At 35.2% G+C, this 18,009-nt stretch overlaps 1 protein-coding gene and 3 non-coding genes across 8 annotated transcripts in view; all 4 read right to left on the minus strand.

The window, feature by feature from the left end:
* The window catches only part of LOC120421296 (disintegrin and metalloproteinase domain-containing protein 10), a 185,940-nt gene that overhangs the window by 99,638 nt on the left and 68,293 nt on the right, over positions 1–18,009 (minus strand). The window lies entirely within an intron of this gene.
* On the minus strand, positions 2,798–2,871 carry Trnan-guu (transfer RNA asparagine (anticodon GUU)). Its single transcript has one exon. It is a non-coding gene; the product is annotated as a tRNA-Asn (tRNA).
* On the minus strand, positions 16,101–16,173 carry Trnaa-agc (transfer RNA alanine (anticodon AGC)). Its single transcript has one exon. It is a non-coding gene; the product is annotated as a tRNA-Ala (tRNA).
* Positions 16,272–16,344, minus strand: Trnak-cuu (transfer RNA lysine (anticodon CUU)). Its single transcript has one exon. It is a non-coding gene; the product is annotated as a tRNA-Lys (tRNA).

An 18,009-nucleotide genomic window follows, 5' to 3' on the forward strand; every position in this document is an offset into this window, starting at 1 on the left:
AAAAATCTCTCCAATTTTCTTTTCTGAATAATGTCCATTCGATCTTTTTTGCTGAGATATGGCTTTGCATAGAATTTAGATTTCGAAAAATTTGCTACTCATTCGGCCCTCAATGCTCAATTAATTCTACTTTGGAAACTATAGATCCGATTTTTAAATGGTAAAAATAGAAACTCTTGAAAAATTTCTTGAATCTTTTCAAACAATATTTTAAGAATAAACTTTGAAAAATATTTGCAACGGCCTTTTTGATAAAAATCAAGATTCAAGCAGACAGTAACAAGTTTGAAAACCTTCCTCAATTGAACCGAATCAAGAACAGCCAACATGACGTAAACGCGATTTTCTCGATTTTAATTTATATCATATCATGATAGAGGGGTTTAATTTTGGTAAAGAAATTATTGTTTAAAAATGCAACTATACACTCAATTACGAGGGATTGGCAGAATGAAGCAATACATAAAACGGCAGATAAGCTGTTCGCCAGACCGATAATTGAATTGTTTACTAGACTTCCTTGTAACAACAGAACCCTAAAGTCGCCCACGCCTTGAAGCGTGCCACACTTGAAGGACCTTCTCCGATGACCTTGGGAGTGTGCTATTGATACCGAGAAGGAGCGGAGTAAAGTAAATCAAACGACAACGGCGGGTCGGTAGAATGGGGGTTGGAGGTGGCTTCCACTTCCACTTCGTTTGGTGCAACTTCGATTAGGTCACGTGCCTTTAATGTCCCCGTCATGTTGGCTGCTCTGTATCCCACTTGCAAGTCAACGATGAAAATCCAACAACTTTTTCACAGTGTCCCCGGCGAGTGCACAATCTGGCCCCGCGTCCAGCTGAGTTGGCAGAATTATATCGCCTGTCCTCCCGGTTCGCTTTTATTCGTCGAACCCCGGCGAATTATTTCCGAAACGTGATTGGAGTAATGCTCTCGACTGAACCCCGAACCCCGTTTTTGTGCAGCTTTTTTTGGGGAGGTCGAGGGATTGAACCTCCATTCCATTCCGCGCGAGGGGATAAAAATCATCCAACCGATTATCGTCAAAGTCACTGCTCTCTGGACGTGTGTCGACGTCCACTCGATGTTCTGTCCGGTTTTTGATGACGACCGACGGGTGTTCACCGGTGCGCGATGTGTCCGTTCATATTTCATTCCAATTATGCAACTCAAAATTGTCAATGTTTTGAGGGGAGGGGTGGGTGAAAAAAAGATTGCGTCGAATCCTTTCAACGGGATTTCACGTGACGGTACAATTCTTTTTTGTTCTATTTTGAAGTTCATTTGCATTTTTGGTGAATGCAGGTCGATTGTCTTTTTTGCATTTTATAAAACTAAATGCGCATAAAAATACTAACAAAGGAAAGAAAAAATACTCAAAACATTACTTTATCAAACATTCCAAATTTCACCTTCAAAACATTCCCCAAGGATAACGACACTGTCAACTACAAAAACAGGCCACATTGTTGCCGGCATATTTCCAGCCAAATTGAAAATGCTGGAAAACTTTCCCAAATTAATCCCACCGCCTCTGCACTGCCGCAGGCTGTAAACTAGTTCCGCAAAGTAATCAAATGAAGCGGGGGCGCGCTTCAAAGTCGTTTCCGGCCTCGTCATATTGTGTCAACTATTGGCATCCCTCGCCGGGATCGTCCTGGGAGAAATAGTTATACGATAGCGAAACTTTGTGCGGCAGGCGACACCAGGTTCAAACTTCTTCATACACCTAGCAGGTTGGTTAGTTAGCTGCTCCACCCCCACCGGCAGTGCTGAAGATGATGTTGATAAGGGACAACACTGTTCATGACCCTTCTTCATAGTTTACCAAAACGCCACAAGGACTTTCTCGGCAGTAACTCGTTAGTGCAAAACTATTAGGAGCATCGTACTTGGAGTTGAAATGGTTGACCAGGGTTGAACCTCCAGGCCACATCTTGGAAACTTTGAATCAACTTTGGAAAAACACAAAAGTTGAACCCAATTCGTAACTTCGGTGCTGTCATCGTAATTAAACTGTATCTCGTCCAGCCGATCTCCGGCAGTCGGGTTCTCAAAGCTCACGTTCTGCCGTGGCCCCCCTTATCGGCGGGGGTCGATCTGGTGTGATTCATCCTCTAAAGTAGCAGCTTTCAACGTGCTCACTGAGGCGAGTTTTCAGTGATTTCAGGCGCAGAGTTCATGGCGATAGAACGACCAGGTTTTTTTTTGTTTGTTCCAGGAACCAGTTCGTGCTGGAACTGATTGGATCGTGACTTGATGGATTGTTGTTTGGTGATACAATAATGGTGATTATTTGCATTATTCGTTCTAAACACCAGCAGATTGTTTTCCGGAATGCATTAGCTAACACCGTTTTATTAGCAATATCATCCATGGATATTGCACGCTTAATTGCCACCACCGCGAGCTACACAGAACAAACAGGTGGCAGATGCAATTGTATTTGTGGTTGACAAACAACAAACCACTACTGCAAGAGGGAGGAAGGGGGGCATTCCTATAATTTACATCATTTTGTTTGTGCGACCACACAACTAGCCAGGCAAAGTGCGGATTACTAATCGCGGCACAGTTTCGCCTAGTTAAACATCAACAACTTTGATACGTCAACAGACGCGGTTCTGTGCGATTAAACAACGGAGCGTTGCAACCAGACAATGTGTCGCGAACAAGCGATTTACGGTTTTATCACGTGTGGTTTGTTTTTGTGGCGATTTGAAACAAAATAATCACAAGTATAATTGTGATTACAATCAAAACATGAGGATTACAACGTATAAAAAAATAATTACGCCCCCGGGTGGACTCGAACCACCAACCTTTCGGTTAACAGCCGAACGCGCTAACCGATTGCGCCACGAAGGCGTTCGTAACTTGAACAAGTTATTTGTATTTTTTGTAACTTTACTTTAAAAGAAATAACTTTGAGTGCAAAAAAACCTTACCATTGAAAACTTATCAAAACTCTAATTCATAATACATTTATATTAATAGAAAACTAAAAATCTCACGAAAAGCTGAAAAATAATTGTTCCAAAAGAATAAATGTTCCAATACAGATCAAGAATAAATAACAACAGCAAATGTGCACTAAGTAACCACACTTAAAAAGATTATTTATGATAAAACATTGTTCGTAACATTTGTTTAAACCCGTTAACATTTAGTTTAACTGAGAACAAATTGAATGTGAGACAATTTAAGTGACAAAAAATTAACAATGACATTCCAAACTTGATGGGTTGCAGATTTTCTTTTGCAAAATGTGATAAAACGACCGAAATACAATACTGGTCAAAAGAATATGACATTGAACGGTTTGTCAAACCTATTTTGTTTTAACCCTCTCCCGCCCATGGTTACTCCAGAGCACCAAAACTTTGAACTCAAATATCTCGGAACTGACACAACTTTTCATGGTGCTTTAAGTTGCAGGTGTTCATGTAGAATGTATACTAAAATCTCCCCAAATTTCATCAAATTTGGTTAAGCACAAGCAAAGTTACAGTGTGAAATGTAAACAAAAATGGGCCAATTTTAGGGAAATAAATAAGACCTGTTTGCGAAAGCCCGTAAAAATTACCAAACACAAAATTTTATGAAACAAAAAATGTTTTGCTATCATTTGAACCTTGGACAAGAACCCTTGTGAATTACATTGTGAGTTTGGACCGGTTTTAAGTGTTTTTCAACCTTTTTCATTTGGTGCACCAGAGCACCACCTAGGCATATGAGCAACTAAATATTCAGGAGCACTTTTTTCTAAATTACTGAAAAAGCTTATTTTTATCAAAACAAAAGTTTATAAACGTTCTGACTATTCATAAACAAGACAAAACATTGATATTAGACCGATAGTTTTACTATTTTCCTCATTTTTCATGAAAATGGTTGTTTTTGGGTTTTGAATGAGCCAATCAAAGAAACCTGAAAATGCAGAGATTTTAGAATTTGTAGTTAATACTTCAGAAATATGGTCTTACAGCAAAGCATAAGTAGTTTTTAACACATTTCGAAGCGTTTTCAAACAAATGAACCAATAGATTTGAAGAAAACGAGATTTTGTGGTTTAAAAAAAAGTTGCTCATCTTCCTGATGGTGCTCTGGTGCACCACTTCAAATTCTACTTTTTTGCCCCAATTCGATGTTTGTGGGTCAAAGTAAAGTATTTCCTGCATTATTGTACTAAAATTAAGCCATTTACTATTTTTACGATAAGCAAACAGCTCTGGGCGTTAGAGGGTTAAAGAAACAAAACCTAACAAAAATATTTCAGAAACAATAAAGTAATATTTAGCAACAGTGAAAACTCACAGAAATGTTACAGAAACAAGAATTAATCAAAGTAAAAAATCTTTGAAATAGTTATTTTCGATATAGACTTTTTCCTCATATTAAAAAAAATTGCTGATGTTTGCAATTACATTTTTTTTACTAAAACTAGAAAAACAATATTTTGAAATATTTAAGAATAATCTCACAGAATCACGAACTAAACATTAGACAAAAAAAAATATAATAATTCAAGTTTGTTAGAATTTAGTTCCTTTCTTTAAATTATTTGGATAGAGCATTTTTGAACTTAGAAAATAATTAATAAAAACTTATTTAAAAAACTGATCAAATTAGAATGATTAAAAAAACCTTCACAAATTTTATTGAAAAAGATGTCATTATATTGAAAAAAAATAAAAATGATTAAAAATTTGGGCATGCATTCTGCAATAACTCAATTTTCAATAAAAAAATATAAATGGCTTTACAATTACTTTTTTGTTGCTTGCCTTTCTTTCAATTCTCCTACACAATTGTAACATTTTTTTTTAAATTGTAAATAATCATTTTTATTGGATAAAGTACAAAGGCATTTTTATCGAAAAATCATTTTTACTTGAAACATTAATTAACTCTTTTCAACTCTTTTTTTACATTTTTGAAGAATTTTGAAACATTGATTTAAAAATTTAGAATTTATAAATGTTCAATTATTTTCCTTTGAGCAAAATTGAACGTTGGAAATTGTAATGGCTACTGGCAAAAATATTGGAGATTTTCTTGTAAATTAAGCAAATAATACGTTCAGTAAAATCGTTGATAGAGGTTTTTACCAATATTTACATTTTTTAAATAGCTTTTAAAAGACCTGAAATAAAGTAAACAAGAAAAATCATCTATTTTTAGCCCTTTTCAAAAATTAAGCTTGGTATAAAAAAATGTTTGCAAAAGTTTAAATTTTTCAACTTGTTTTCAACATTGAAAATCGAAAAATAGATTCCAAGAAATCTTCAGTTGAAAATTACAGTTTAAATAGGTGATACTTACACAGAAAAAAAATGATTGCAATATTCATCAGGAAATGGTGACAGATTTTGTGTCGAAAAAAAATGTAAAGAATTGGTTAATATTCATCAGTTTTTGATGAATATTCATCAGGTTCACATTTTTATACATTTTTTATGTAATATTTTTCAAAAAAGTGGCAATATTCAATCTACTAAGTTTTCAAACTTCCAAAATCCAACTTTTTTTCTGTGAAGAAAAATTATTTTCGTCGATTCGAATTCTTTGTGAGGCTTTATCTCAGAAACTAATTTCCCGATATTTAAAGTTCCAGAGAGAAAACTGCAGGAAATGTTCTCAGCTTTTCGAACATATTTTTTTCACTGGTGTATTTCTTTCAAGATTTTTTTTAAACTCAAAAAGCTCGAGAAATTGAAAAATTAATACACAGAAAAAATATGGTAAAACTCATCAGAGCAATTCTCTACCAAAACCGGAAATGGATTTTATTTGTATTTTTTGATTTGGCTCAAACTTTGAGGGGGCCTTCCCTATGACCAAATATGCTATTTTGTGTCATTGGTTCACCCATACAAGTCTCCATACAATTTTGGCAGCTGTCCATACAAAAATGGTTTGTAAATATTCAAACAGCTGTAACTTTTGAGTGAATTTTCTGATCAATTTGGTGTCTTCTGCAAAGTTGTAGGTATTGTTGAGGACTTTTGAGAAAAAAATAGGTACACGAAAAAAAAACATTTTTTTTATCAACTTTTTTTTTTACTAAAACTCAATTTCCCAAAATACGTATTTTTTGATTTTCGAGATTTTTTGATATGTTTTAGGGGACAAAAACCGCAACTTTTGAGTCATAGAGAAACATGGTCAAAAAATCTGCCGCCGAGTTATGAATTTTTGAAAAAATAGTGATTTTTGGAAAAAATCGAAGTTTTATGCAAAAACAAGTTTGAAATTACATTTTAATGCAAAATTGAATTTGCAATCGAAAAGTACGATCTTTTCGAAAAAAATATTTTGATAATTTTTAAATCAAGACTAGCATTTTAAATGGGCGTAATATTCAATATTTGGCCCTTTTAAAATGTTAGTCTTGATTTGAAAATTATCAAAATATTTTTTTCGAAAAGATCGGAAAATTTCACGAATGTTTCATGTATTAACATTGAAAATCGGACCATTAATTGCTGAGATATCGTTATTAGAAAAAGGTGGGTTGTTTTGGTGAGATTAAGAAAACTTCAATTTTCGTGTTTCTTTTTCTTAAAGCGGCTCTATTTCAGGAACCCGAGGTCCAATCTTCAATGTCTCTTAGACAATTTTATAGCAAATTTTCTGAACTTTTCAAAAAAAATATTTTTAGAAATGGTCACTCACGGTCCCTTTTTTTAAAAATTGAAAAACTGCAAATATTCCGCTAAAATCAAACTTTCGGTGGCTATATCTTGAAAACGGAGCCCTTTATCAAAAAATCTGTATAGTACTTTTCGATTGCAAATTCAATTTTGCATTGAAAAGTAATGTCAAACATGTTTTTGCATAAAACTTCGATTTTTTCCAAAAATCTCTATTTTTTCAAAAATTCATAACTCGGCGGCAGATTTTTTGACCATGTTTCTCTATGACTCAAAAGTTGCGGATTTTTAACCCCGTAAAACATATCAAAAAATTTCGAAAATCAAAAAATACGTATTTTGGGAAATTGAGTTTTAGTGAAAAAAAAGTTGATAAAAAAATCTCCAATTTTTTTTTCCGTGTACCTATTTTTTCTTAAAAGTCCTCAACAATACCTACAACTTTCCCGAAGACACCAAATTAATCAGAAAATTCACTCAAAAGTTACAGCTGTTTGAATATTTACAAACCATTTTTGTATGGACAGCTGCCAAAATTGTATGGAGACTTGTATGGGTGAACCAATGACACAAAATAGCTTATTTGGTCATAGGGAAGGCCCCCTCAAAGTTTGAGTCAAATAAAAAAATACAAAAAATAAAAATGGTCAAAATCGGCCGATTTCGTAGAGAGTTGCTCATCAGGAAATGGCGACAGATTTTGTGTCAAAAAAAAGTGTAATATAACATCACCAAATGATGAATTTTCATCAGTTTCTGGTTACAGGTTTACATTTTTACCTATTTTTTAGGTGACATTACTAAAAAAAGAATCAACCTACCAAATTTTCAACATTTTAAAATTAAACTTTTTTTTTGCTGTGTAGATAAAAGTAAATAAAAATAGCAATAAAAACGTTGTGAAGTATTTTCGATTGCAAATTCGATTTTTCTTTAAAAAATGATTTTTAATAAAAAAAATCTCAAGATTTTATATACAGTCCAGACTCGATTATCCGAAGTTCGATTATCCAAAGGTTTTAATGAAGCTTCGAATAATCGAATCACGAACAAAAAAAAAACGTTCTTTTTCATTTTCATACTTTAAACATCAAATACGAGTTCTGCGATCTCTTTTTAAATGGGTGATTGCCCGTAAAATAAAAAAAAAGCAATTTTCAATTTATCATCATTGCCATTTTGGCCATCTTGGATTTAAAATTTCATTTTGGAGTAGTTTAAGGGTCATACTAAAGCTCAACAATCAAAAATAAGATAACGAATTTTTTTTTTTCGTGATTCGATTATCCGAAGTTTCGATTATGAAAAAGTGTATTTTTGCCAAGGCCTTCGGTTAATCGAGTCTGGCCAGTATTTTGTACAAACACATTTTTATTTCAAAAATTCATGTCTCCAAAACCAGATTTTGCACCATTATTTACTATGGCTCAAAAGATGTCTAATTTGGTCTCCTAAAATACATAAAAAACGAAAATTTAAATATAAAAACTTTTGGAAAATATATAAAAAGTTATAAAAAGTCAAATAAAAAATGGGAATCGATCAGAATCTTAAGATACAGAATTTCATACATCATTTTGTATAACTAGCCCCCAAAATTGAAAATACTAATGATGAATATTGAATTCTTTTGACAGAGGGTTAACAAGGTTTCATCCAATTAAAAAAAATCGCAAAAAATTGTGAAATCCTCGAGATTTACTTATTTTGGTTTTTAAGAAAATTAAATAACTTTAAAACGAACGAATATCGCTTACTTTTTCAAAAGGTCCTATGTACATAGGACACCCATGCCGCATTGGTTGTTTTGAAAAAGTAATCTAGAATTCATATTTAATGCCCTAACCTTTAGTTCCATTTTGCCAAACTTTCCCTTGGTGACCTAATATGGGGTCGCTAAGCTTAAACTTGACATTAGCTATGAGAAAAGTCTCGTATTAATTTAGACCATTTTTGCGGCCATATTTGCGCTCAGCGTTCGACAATATGTAAACTCAACATTTTTAGAACTGTTCTGCAAACTTCTACAAAAAGTATGTTAAAAAACAAGGAAGGACCTTCTAAAATCTCGCAAATCTAAATCCAATTTTTGATCCCCCAAATTAATCTCCACATAGAATAATCCACATCCAGTCAACTCACTCGAATCCCTCCATCTTCAACGCTTCGACATTCGCCGATTCTCTCGAGGGTAGAGGGGGGATTAGCGTAAGTATTCCCAGGCGAAAGCGCGATAGCTCACAAATTACAGTCCCTCCCATCGCCGTTATACAGTAAAAAATAATGTAAATTTGGAAGGTGTGATTTTGGAAGGTTGTAATTTTACCTCAATTTAGACTGAAAATGTGGCATTACACTAGAGAAGTGGTAAAATTACACATTTCCAGAGAAAAATTACACATTTTCTCTGACATAAAAGATGTACTCCTTCCCAGATGTAATATTACCATGATTTTTTTTTTCTGTGTACCACACAACCCCCATCAACTTCACCAGGACGACCAACATTCAAAAAAAAAAATAATCATAACGGTTTGTTGATTCAAGTATTTTTCCAAAGCCTCCCCCTTCTAGAACGGTGTAACGTGAAGAGGGGGTGGGGTGGGGTGTTCGGGGAAAAAACAAACAACTCGAAAAGCGCTTTATCAAGAATAATAACAAGTCAGCGCGGCAAATTCATGTGCGTCTTCGTGGGGTAGTGGGTGGTTGGCGCTGACTTGCGCCGGAATCAGACAGCTTTGACTCGCAAGATTCAACAGGATAGCTTTTAATTAAATGTTCGTATAATATTAAAAAGTCAAAAAAAAGTCGAGCATGAGAGCAAAAAATGTGCTGTTATTTGCTGGTTTTGGCTTGTTGATGAGCAAAAACATTCCGAAGGAGTAACCGAAGCTGGCGGGATCCAAGTCCAAGGGAGAAGCAACATTAAATTACAGAGCTTCCTTCTTTTTTTGTGTGAGATATAATGAAGTATGTATTCGCGCGCGTTCTTGGCATACACAGCAGCTGCAGGGCTGAGCTGTGGAGATTCATGCGAAAATTTTGGCCAAAAATGTGAAGCATAAAGCATGATGAGCAGCTGCATCGTGCCGGAACACCGCTTCCATCGGGGTCCAAAAGCCGGAGATGATAGCGATTTGTGCTTCAGGCCATAAGCCGATTATGACGGGGGAAATATTACGAAGAGCAAAGAAATTCCGGGGATCCAAGAATCTGATAATCATAAGTTCATAGCCCTTGAGTGACCTGTGGGGTCATACAGCTGAACCTATTATTTTTTTTATTTTGCTTTATTTTATTAGCTTTAACTCAGTAATTTCACCATAATATCTAATAGGGCCAAATTGCAAAACAACTAAATCCTCTTAAATCCAACCTTAGAGCAAATGTTTTCCTCACAGCAGCACGCAAACGGAAGCGCAAAGATAAGTAAAGTTGCTAAACAAACTTCATGCCAGCAGCAGCTCAGTCCGTACGAACACATGACCCCGTCCCGACACCAACTTTGCCGTACACCCAAGGAGCTTACAAAGGTGCTGGTGGGGGATTTTAATTTTCTGTAAATATTTGTCCACCCGGTCCGACTCAACGCTCACGTGTGTGCGTGTTTGTGTGTCCCCCTCTTCGGATGACTATCCCAGGAAGTATGGTGCGCTTCATACGGAAGTCCCCGGTACCGGAGATTCCCCTCTTGCGTGTGTAAAGGAGTTGGGTTCTGCGAAATTTGCGACCCCACAAAACCGCACATTACGGTATGGAAAATAAAGGTTGGATCTGATCTGGAAGACAATTTCGGAAAAAGGTTCCTCTGTCAACAGTCTAATTTGGGTGGTACTTTAAGGCTCGAGACTCGAGAGATCTTTGGCCGTTCTTCTTCGGCCGAAAGTGAGCTTTGCAAAGCTGTGAGGTAAACCAGGGAGACCTGTTGACTGGTTGGTTCTGGGACCAGGTCGGACGGGATGTGCAGAATGGGTTATACTTGTGGAGATATGTTCTTGGTCCCTTACGCTACGAGGGATATGAAAACTGTTCCCGGGCAGACGGTAATAACAAAATTCATGCCATTTCAATAACAAATAATGTTAAAATAACAGAAAGTGTTATGGAATCTTCTTGAAAGATCCATTTTTGCATAAGGGTTTATGTTATCATAACAAAATTTGTTATTGGTTTTATATTGGTTGAAAACCAAAATAACTATGGAAAAACATTTTTTGTTATGGAAGAATACCTCCAACTGTTATTGGGATGATTGGATTAGTTGTTAAAATAACAAAAAATAATAAAAAAGATTTGTTCGGAAAATAACTAAAAGTGTTATTAGTCTGTTATTACAATAACAATCCAATAACAAAAAAAAAATCATAACGACAAATAACAAATGTTGTTATAAATAACATAAAATGTTATTGGCCTAGTATTTTCAAATATCAAAAAATGTTATTCTCACGTTATTTCGTTTTTACCGGGACTCGGGAAGGAATATATTGTTGTAATCTTTAATTACATCTGTGACCGCCGGAAAAGGTCGATATGCGCACAGCAGTAGATAGAACCAATGATGATGATGGAAATAAAAAGTACAATAGAAACTGCTCAATATTCGGTATTTATAATCAGATTATTAATTGCAGATATATTATTACACTCAATTTTTGTTTCAAATGGTTTCCAACATAGTCTTAAACTTTTAAGAAATTTAGAATTACTCTTATTTTTCACGCGTAATCCAGATAATTCTCATTGACCACAAGCGTAAATTTCATGAGAAGGAATTTTCTGATCGATTTGATATCTTCGGCAAAGTTTTAGGTTACTAATTTCAGGGGAAAATAAGTGCACGGAATGAAAAATAACCATGTTTTCAATTTGACAATTTATCACTAAAATTTGAATTTCCATTATATTTTTTATTGTTTTTTTTTTTTTTTTAATTTTATTGTTGAGTTAAAAAGGCATCTTTTATGGTAGAATCTATAGAATGGCGCACTATCTGGTAACAAAGATAATATTTTTTGCCAAAAAAATCAAAAGGCAAAGTTATATAGGCATTTTGAGGAATTTCTTTGCAGCATACATAATATGAATAAAGGACAGCACCCCCCAAAAAAAATATGTTTTTCAATGACGGAAAAAAATCTACAGCATTCTTAATTTGACTTCATTGATCGGATTGCTAGTGGCTGCGACGGGTTTTAAAACAAAATTTTTAGTTAAAAACTTATTTAATCCACCTGAGCAGTTCTCTACGGAATCGGTCTTTTTTCTTTAATTTTAATTTTTGTATTTTTTAATCCGGCTGAAACTTTTTTGGTGCCTTCGGTATGCCCAAAGAAGCCATTTTGCATCATTAGTTTGTCCATATAATTTTCCATACAAATTTGGCAGCTGTTCATACAAAAATGATATGTGAAAATTCAAAAATCAGTATCTTTTGAAGGAATTTTTTGATCGAGTTGGTGTCTTCGGCAAAGTTGTAGGTATGGATATGGACTACACTGAAAAAAAAATGCTACACGGTAAAAAAAATATTGGTGATTTTTTATTTAACTTTTTGTCACTAAAACTTGATTTGCAAAAAAACACTATTTTTAATTTTTTTTATTTTTTGATATGTTTTAGAGGACATAAAATGCCAACTTTTCAGAAATTTCCAGAATGGGCAAAAAATCTTTGACCGAGTTATGATTTTTTGAATCAATACAGATTTTTTCAAAAAATCGAAATATCGGTCGCAAAAATTTTTCAACTTCATTTTTCGATGTAAAATCGAATTTGCAATCAAAAAGTACTTCAGTGAATTTTTGATAAAGTGCACCGTTTTCAAGTTATAGCCATTTTTAGGTAACTTTTTTGAAAATTGTCGCAGTTTTTCATTTTTTATAATTAGTGCCCATGTTTGCCTAACTTTGAAAAAAATATTTTTGAAAAGCTGAGAAAATTCTCTATATTTTGCTTTATTGAACTTTGTTGATGCGACCCATAGTTGCTGAGATATTGCTATGCAAAGGCTAAAAAACAGGGAAAATTGATGTTTTCTAAGTCTCACCCAAACAACCCACTATTTTCTAATGTCGATATCTCAGCAACTATAGGTACGATTTACAATATTAAAACATGAAACATTCGTGAAATTTTCCGATCTTTTCGAAAAAAATATTTTCAAAAATTTAAAATCAAGACTAACATTTCAAATGGGCGTAATATTGAATGTTTGGCCCGTTTAAAATGTTAGTCTTGATTTTAAATTTTTGAAAATATTTTTTTCGAAAAGATCGGAAAATTTCACGAATGTTTCATGTTTTAACATTGTAAATCGGACCTATAGTTGCTGAGATATCGACATTAGAAAATGGTGGGTTGTTTGGGTGAGACTTAGAAAACATCAATTTTCCTGTTTTTTATCCTTTGCATAGCAATATCTCAGCAACTATGGGTCGCATCAACAAAGTTCAATAAAGCAAAATATAGAGAATTTTCTCAGCTTTTCAAAAATATTTTTTTCAAAGGTGGGCAAACATGGGCACTAATTTTAAAAAATGAAAAACTGCGACAATTTTCAAAAAAGTTACCTAAAAATGGCTATAACTTGAAAACGGTGCACTTTATCAAAAATTCACTGAAGTACTTTTTGATTGCAAATTCGATTTTACATCGAAAAATGAGTTGAAAAATTTTTGCGACCGATATTTCGATTTTTTGAAAAAATCTGTATTGATTCAAAAAATCATAACTCGGTCAAAGATTTTTTGCCCATTCTGGAAATTTCTGAAAAGTTGGCATTTTATGTCCTCTAAAACATATCAAAAAATAAAAAAAATTAAAGATAGTGTTTTTTTGCAAATCAAGTTTTAGTGACAAAAAGTTAAATAAAAAATCACCAAAATTTTTTTACCGTGTATCATTTTTTTTCAGTGTAGTCCATATCCATACCTACAACTTTGCCGAAGACACCAACTCGATCAAAAAATTCCTTCAAAAGATACTGATTTTTGAATTTTCACATATCATTTTTGTATGGACAGCTGCAAATGCAAATTGGCTTCTTTGGGCATACCGAAGGCACCAAAAAAGTTTCAGCCGGATTAAAAAATACAAAAAAAAAATCGAATGACCGAAAACTCAGAGAATTGCTCACCTATGTGAATGATGCCTTCCTACTTTTTCCCAATTTAAAAGTGCCCTAAAGCGCCACATTCAAGCTTAAAATTCATTTCGATTTAGTTTTGAGATTTGTTAGTTTATTTTGGATCAAATTAAAATTTCCAGCTAGTTCCCTCCGTAACTTGATACATAGTTTACCTAACAAGTTGTCTTACCCAATAAATTACAAATTGCAAATCTGGAGTTTTTTTGTTGGAAAAGATTCACTAAACCAAATTTTCAGTTTTTGCTTATTGGGTGTTTTTTAATACCCCTGACTCAAGGCGGTTTCAAAAACAATTAAAAACAAAAACTGGAAATTTGGTTTATTGGACCTTTTTTTTTAAAAAAAAAACTCCAAAAAATAATTACCAACACATGGTAATACGATGGGTTGGACACAAATTTCATCTATTTTTTTAGACCCGAAATAAATAAGAACACAAATATAATTTAAGTGGTCATAACTCGAGACGGGGTTGCCAGATCTTCAATGTTTTGGATTAGTTGGAAAGGTTTTTCGATTACCTTACCAACGACGGGTTCAATTGTGGATCCGGAAATCGTTTACATACATTTAAGCGAGATCCGGCATCAAAAAAGTACATAATTATTACTTAAGTGATCATAACTCCAGACAGGGTTGCCAGATAAAATAAAAACTTTTTAAAATATTTCGTTGTGAACAACAAAATATTTTGTGTGTGAAATTACACAAATTTAAGCTTAATTTTTGGACCTAATTGTCATTTTGGAACAAAAATAATTATAAAGCGTTGTTATTTCAACCTTTTTGAGCTTTCTTTAAAATAAATCACCCTCATTTGGCATGGACCCCCCTAATAGTCAAATAAAAAGAACAAAAAAAGGCCAAAGAATCTCTGTTTGAAAATTTCGAGTTTTACCTTTCCTATGGAATTGCTTTTGTTTTGAAAGTCCTTAGAAATCTACAACTTTGCCGAAGACATCAAATTGATAAGAAAATTCTTTCTCGATGAAACAGATTTTGAAAATTGTACGGAGTCTTATATGAAAGAACTAATGATGTAAAATAGTTTTTTGACATTGAGAATGACTCCAAAAAAAAGTCGATTCACGAAAACGTTGAAAATTGCTTCGATATTTACTGAAAGACATTCTTGAAAATTGTATGTAAAAACAACCTTCAGAAATGCCGCAATTCCAAAAAAATGCTAATCTAATTTAAAATTTGCTGAATGTGTATTCGGTGTAACGGGTCGGTGCAATGCAACCCAGATCTGTCTGCAAACATGTATCAAGTTTTAGCTTTGTCACGCTAGAGGTAATCTCTGATGTGCGCTGATTCTTCACTAATGATATACCAAGTGAGAAAAAAAAAATATTGACAATAGGTGCCAACTCGTCAAGAAAATGGTAATTAAAAAGAAAGGCAATTTGAATTGCATAACTGAAGATGTGGTCAAATGAGTTGTGGATTGCTAACGTATTGAGGCATTTCTGGTATAACACATTCAAGACTCTTTATGTTTAAAAAGAATAACTTAGATTAATTGTTCGACTTCTTACAAGAAATTTGTTCAAGATGACTTCCAATTGGAGCTTAAGATTGCGTTTAAATGAATTCTAAAAATAGATCTTCATTGCCAATAACTGTCGTCATGGAATTCCTACAAGAACTCAAGCTGAAGTAGAAACACCACCAGTAAGAAGACCTTCTTCCTCATAACACGCTGACTGGAGCCTATCATCGTCAAACATCTACGCCACCTTATGCGAGAATAGCTGAATATGACTAATAGATGTCCGGCACGCGAGATTCGCTACGTGGCAATGGACGCAACTCGTTATCACAGGGGTGCTAATGACAGCCCCGATATAGCGGCGGTGATCCGCGGACCCCACCGCGGCGTTGTCTAATGGGTTTCAATAAACAAAATATAAAAAAAGAAGACCGTTACACAGCAGCTAGCAAGTAATATGCACCGTTTGTGGTGTCATATACGGGGTGACCGTTAGTCCGGACCATGTGGCAGGCCAAGGGATAATCCTCGCTGCGGTGAATGGACAGACTCTTCCGTACACAGACCGGGGGTTGGTGTCACATGTATGGTCGCACGACTAAAGCGAGTAATTGCCACCATCATCGTCGTCGGCGACGACAACTGGCGAGAATGTGTCTCGGTTTCATAACTCGGAGCCATAACGCGTCGCACTAAATCAGTGCAACTAACTAAATATGTGCGATGTGGAAGGGGGTTTGAGCGCGACGTGTAATGCGATATCTGCGCTGATTGTCGTAGCAAAAAAAAGTGTCATTGGAGATGCGGGGCATCGATCCCCGTACCTCTCACATGCTAAGCGAGCGCTCTACCATCTGAGCTACATCCCCATGTTGAGATTCATGTTGGAAGTATCCGAGGTGGCTGTCGAACTCCTCGAGCGATTGCGAGACAAAAGAGTACGTGTAAGGCCTTCAAAAAAGTATCACGCCCAACGTGGGGCTCGAACCCACGACCCTGAGATTAAGAGTCTCATGCTCTACCGACTGAGCTAGCCGGGCTTGTGATAAGTAGCGAGACTACAAGCGATGTCATTCAACCTTCATGACTCAACCGGCTACTCAGCAAAATCTGTGCGGAAGAAACTTTCACTTCAAGCTGATAACGGCAGTGAGGTCGCTTCCTGAAAGCTGTTTGCGAGCAATTCTGACAAATAATTAATTACAGAGTAATTACATGGTCGTACACTTCTGCAAACCCTGTCCCGTCACCGCAGTTGACCGACAGGGTGGACAATCGAAACTTGTCCGACAAGTTCGACAGACCACCGCCAAGTATACTGCTCCAATTCCGCTGATAAACCCGTTGTTGTCTCGTCTCGTCACAAACAAGTGATAAACGGAACATGTGATAGCTGCTCTCTCGGAACACATTACCTAGATTGAGATATACAGCAGATGATGACACTTGAAAGGCGTTCGTCGCGCTGGAACCCTTGAAGCCGTCAAACCGCCAGATCACAATGAGTCGGCTTCCGCAAACATCCTTCTGCCCGACCACCATCAGTTTCCACCCGTTTAATTCCGAGAAATCAAATGAGGCAGAACTAATTCCTTGCTGGTGTGAGGCGCTCCAGGCAAGCAATCCGTGTATTTGCACGGTGTATTGTTGTTAATTACATCGTTGAGGTAGATCTAAGGGGGGGGCTGTTCTGTGATTACGTAACGAAATTGTTCCCTTTTGCAAGTGATTTACCTGGAAAGGGAGCGGTATCGAGGTATCCCCATGGCCACTGGACCGTAACGCAGGTTGGTCGGTCAATCCAGTACAGCGTGTGAGTGTGAGAGTATGTATGTGGACTGTATTCATACATAGAAGAAAGAGAGAGTTGGTCATGCGAAAAGCCGCAAAAGGACACGCTAGCTGCTCGCTGTCGGTCGGTTTGTGGTCAGCGTCGTAACCGTGTGGAGTGGAGTCCTTGTTATTTCCGGTCCAGGTACTTTGAATCGAGCAGTTCTGAGTTGAACAGGGTTATCAGTGCCCGTGTCTACTTGGAATCGGTCAATTTAAAAAAAGGGGGATTGAAGCCCAAAATAAAAGTTTGAAAAAATTCTCTTAGAATCTTTGAAAGGGCATAAATTGCCAGTTTTTTTTTATCTTCGAGTACAAGTTGCGGAAAGTATACTTCTTGCATTTTCAGAGCCCTTTTGTGAAATGGAAGTACACAGATTAACAAGTATTTCAAGTTATTCTACCCACATCAAATGCTTCTCAGTGCAGCAGAGTAGGAATTTTGTCGATAAATTAGAGCAATACCACAAGGAATAACTGTGTATAACTTTTTTTTTCGTTTTTTTTCGAGAACTTTGGATAATAAAGTAATTGAGTATGGATTATTAAAAAAGTTATATGGACAAACTAATGATGCAAAATGGCTTCTTTGGGCATACCAAAGGCACCAAACAAGTTTCAGTCGCATTAAAAAATACAAAAAAATAAAATTAAAAAATGAACCGATTTCGTAGAGAATTACTCAATGTGTAGTATTCACTATGAATTGATTAATTTCCTAGATTTTAACCATTTTGCATCACTAGTTTGTCCAAATAACTTTCCATACAAATTTGGCAGCTGTGCATTAGGGTGCCCAGAATATGAAACTTTTATTCAAAACCTCACTCCACAAGCTGAATATTGTCCCTTGACCTATTTTAGGAATCTTTGCC

Source organism: Culex pipiens, chromosome 2 (assembly GCF_016801865.2).
Source record: "Culex pipiens pallens isolate TS chromosome 2, TS_CPP_V2, whole genome shotgun sequence".
In the NCBI taxonomy this organism is placed as follows: Eukaryota; Metazoa; Arthropoda; class Insecta; order Diptera; family Culicidae; genus Culex; species Culex pipiens.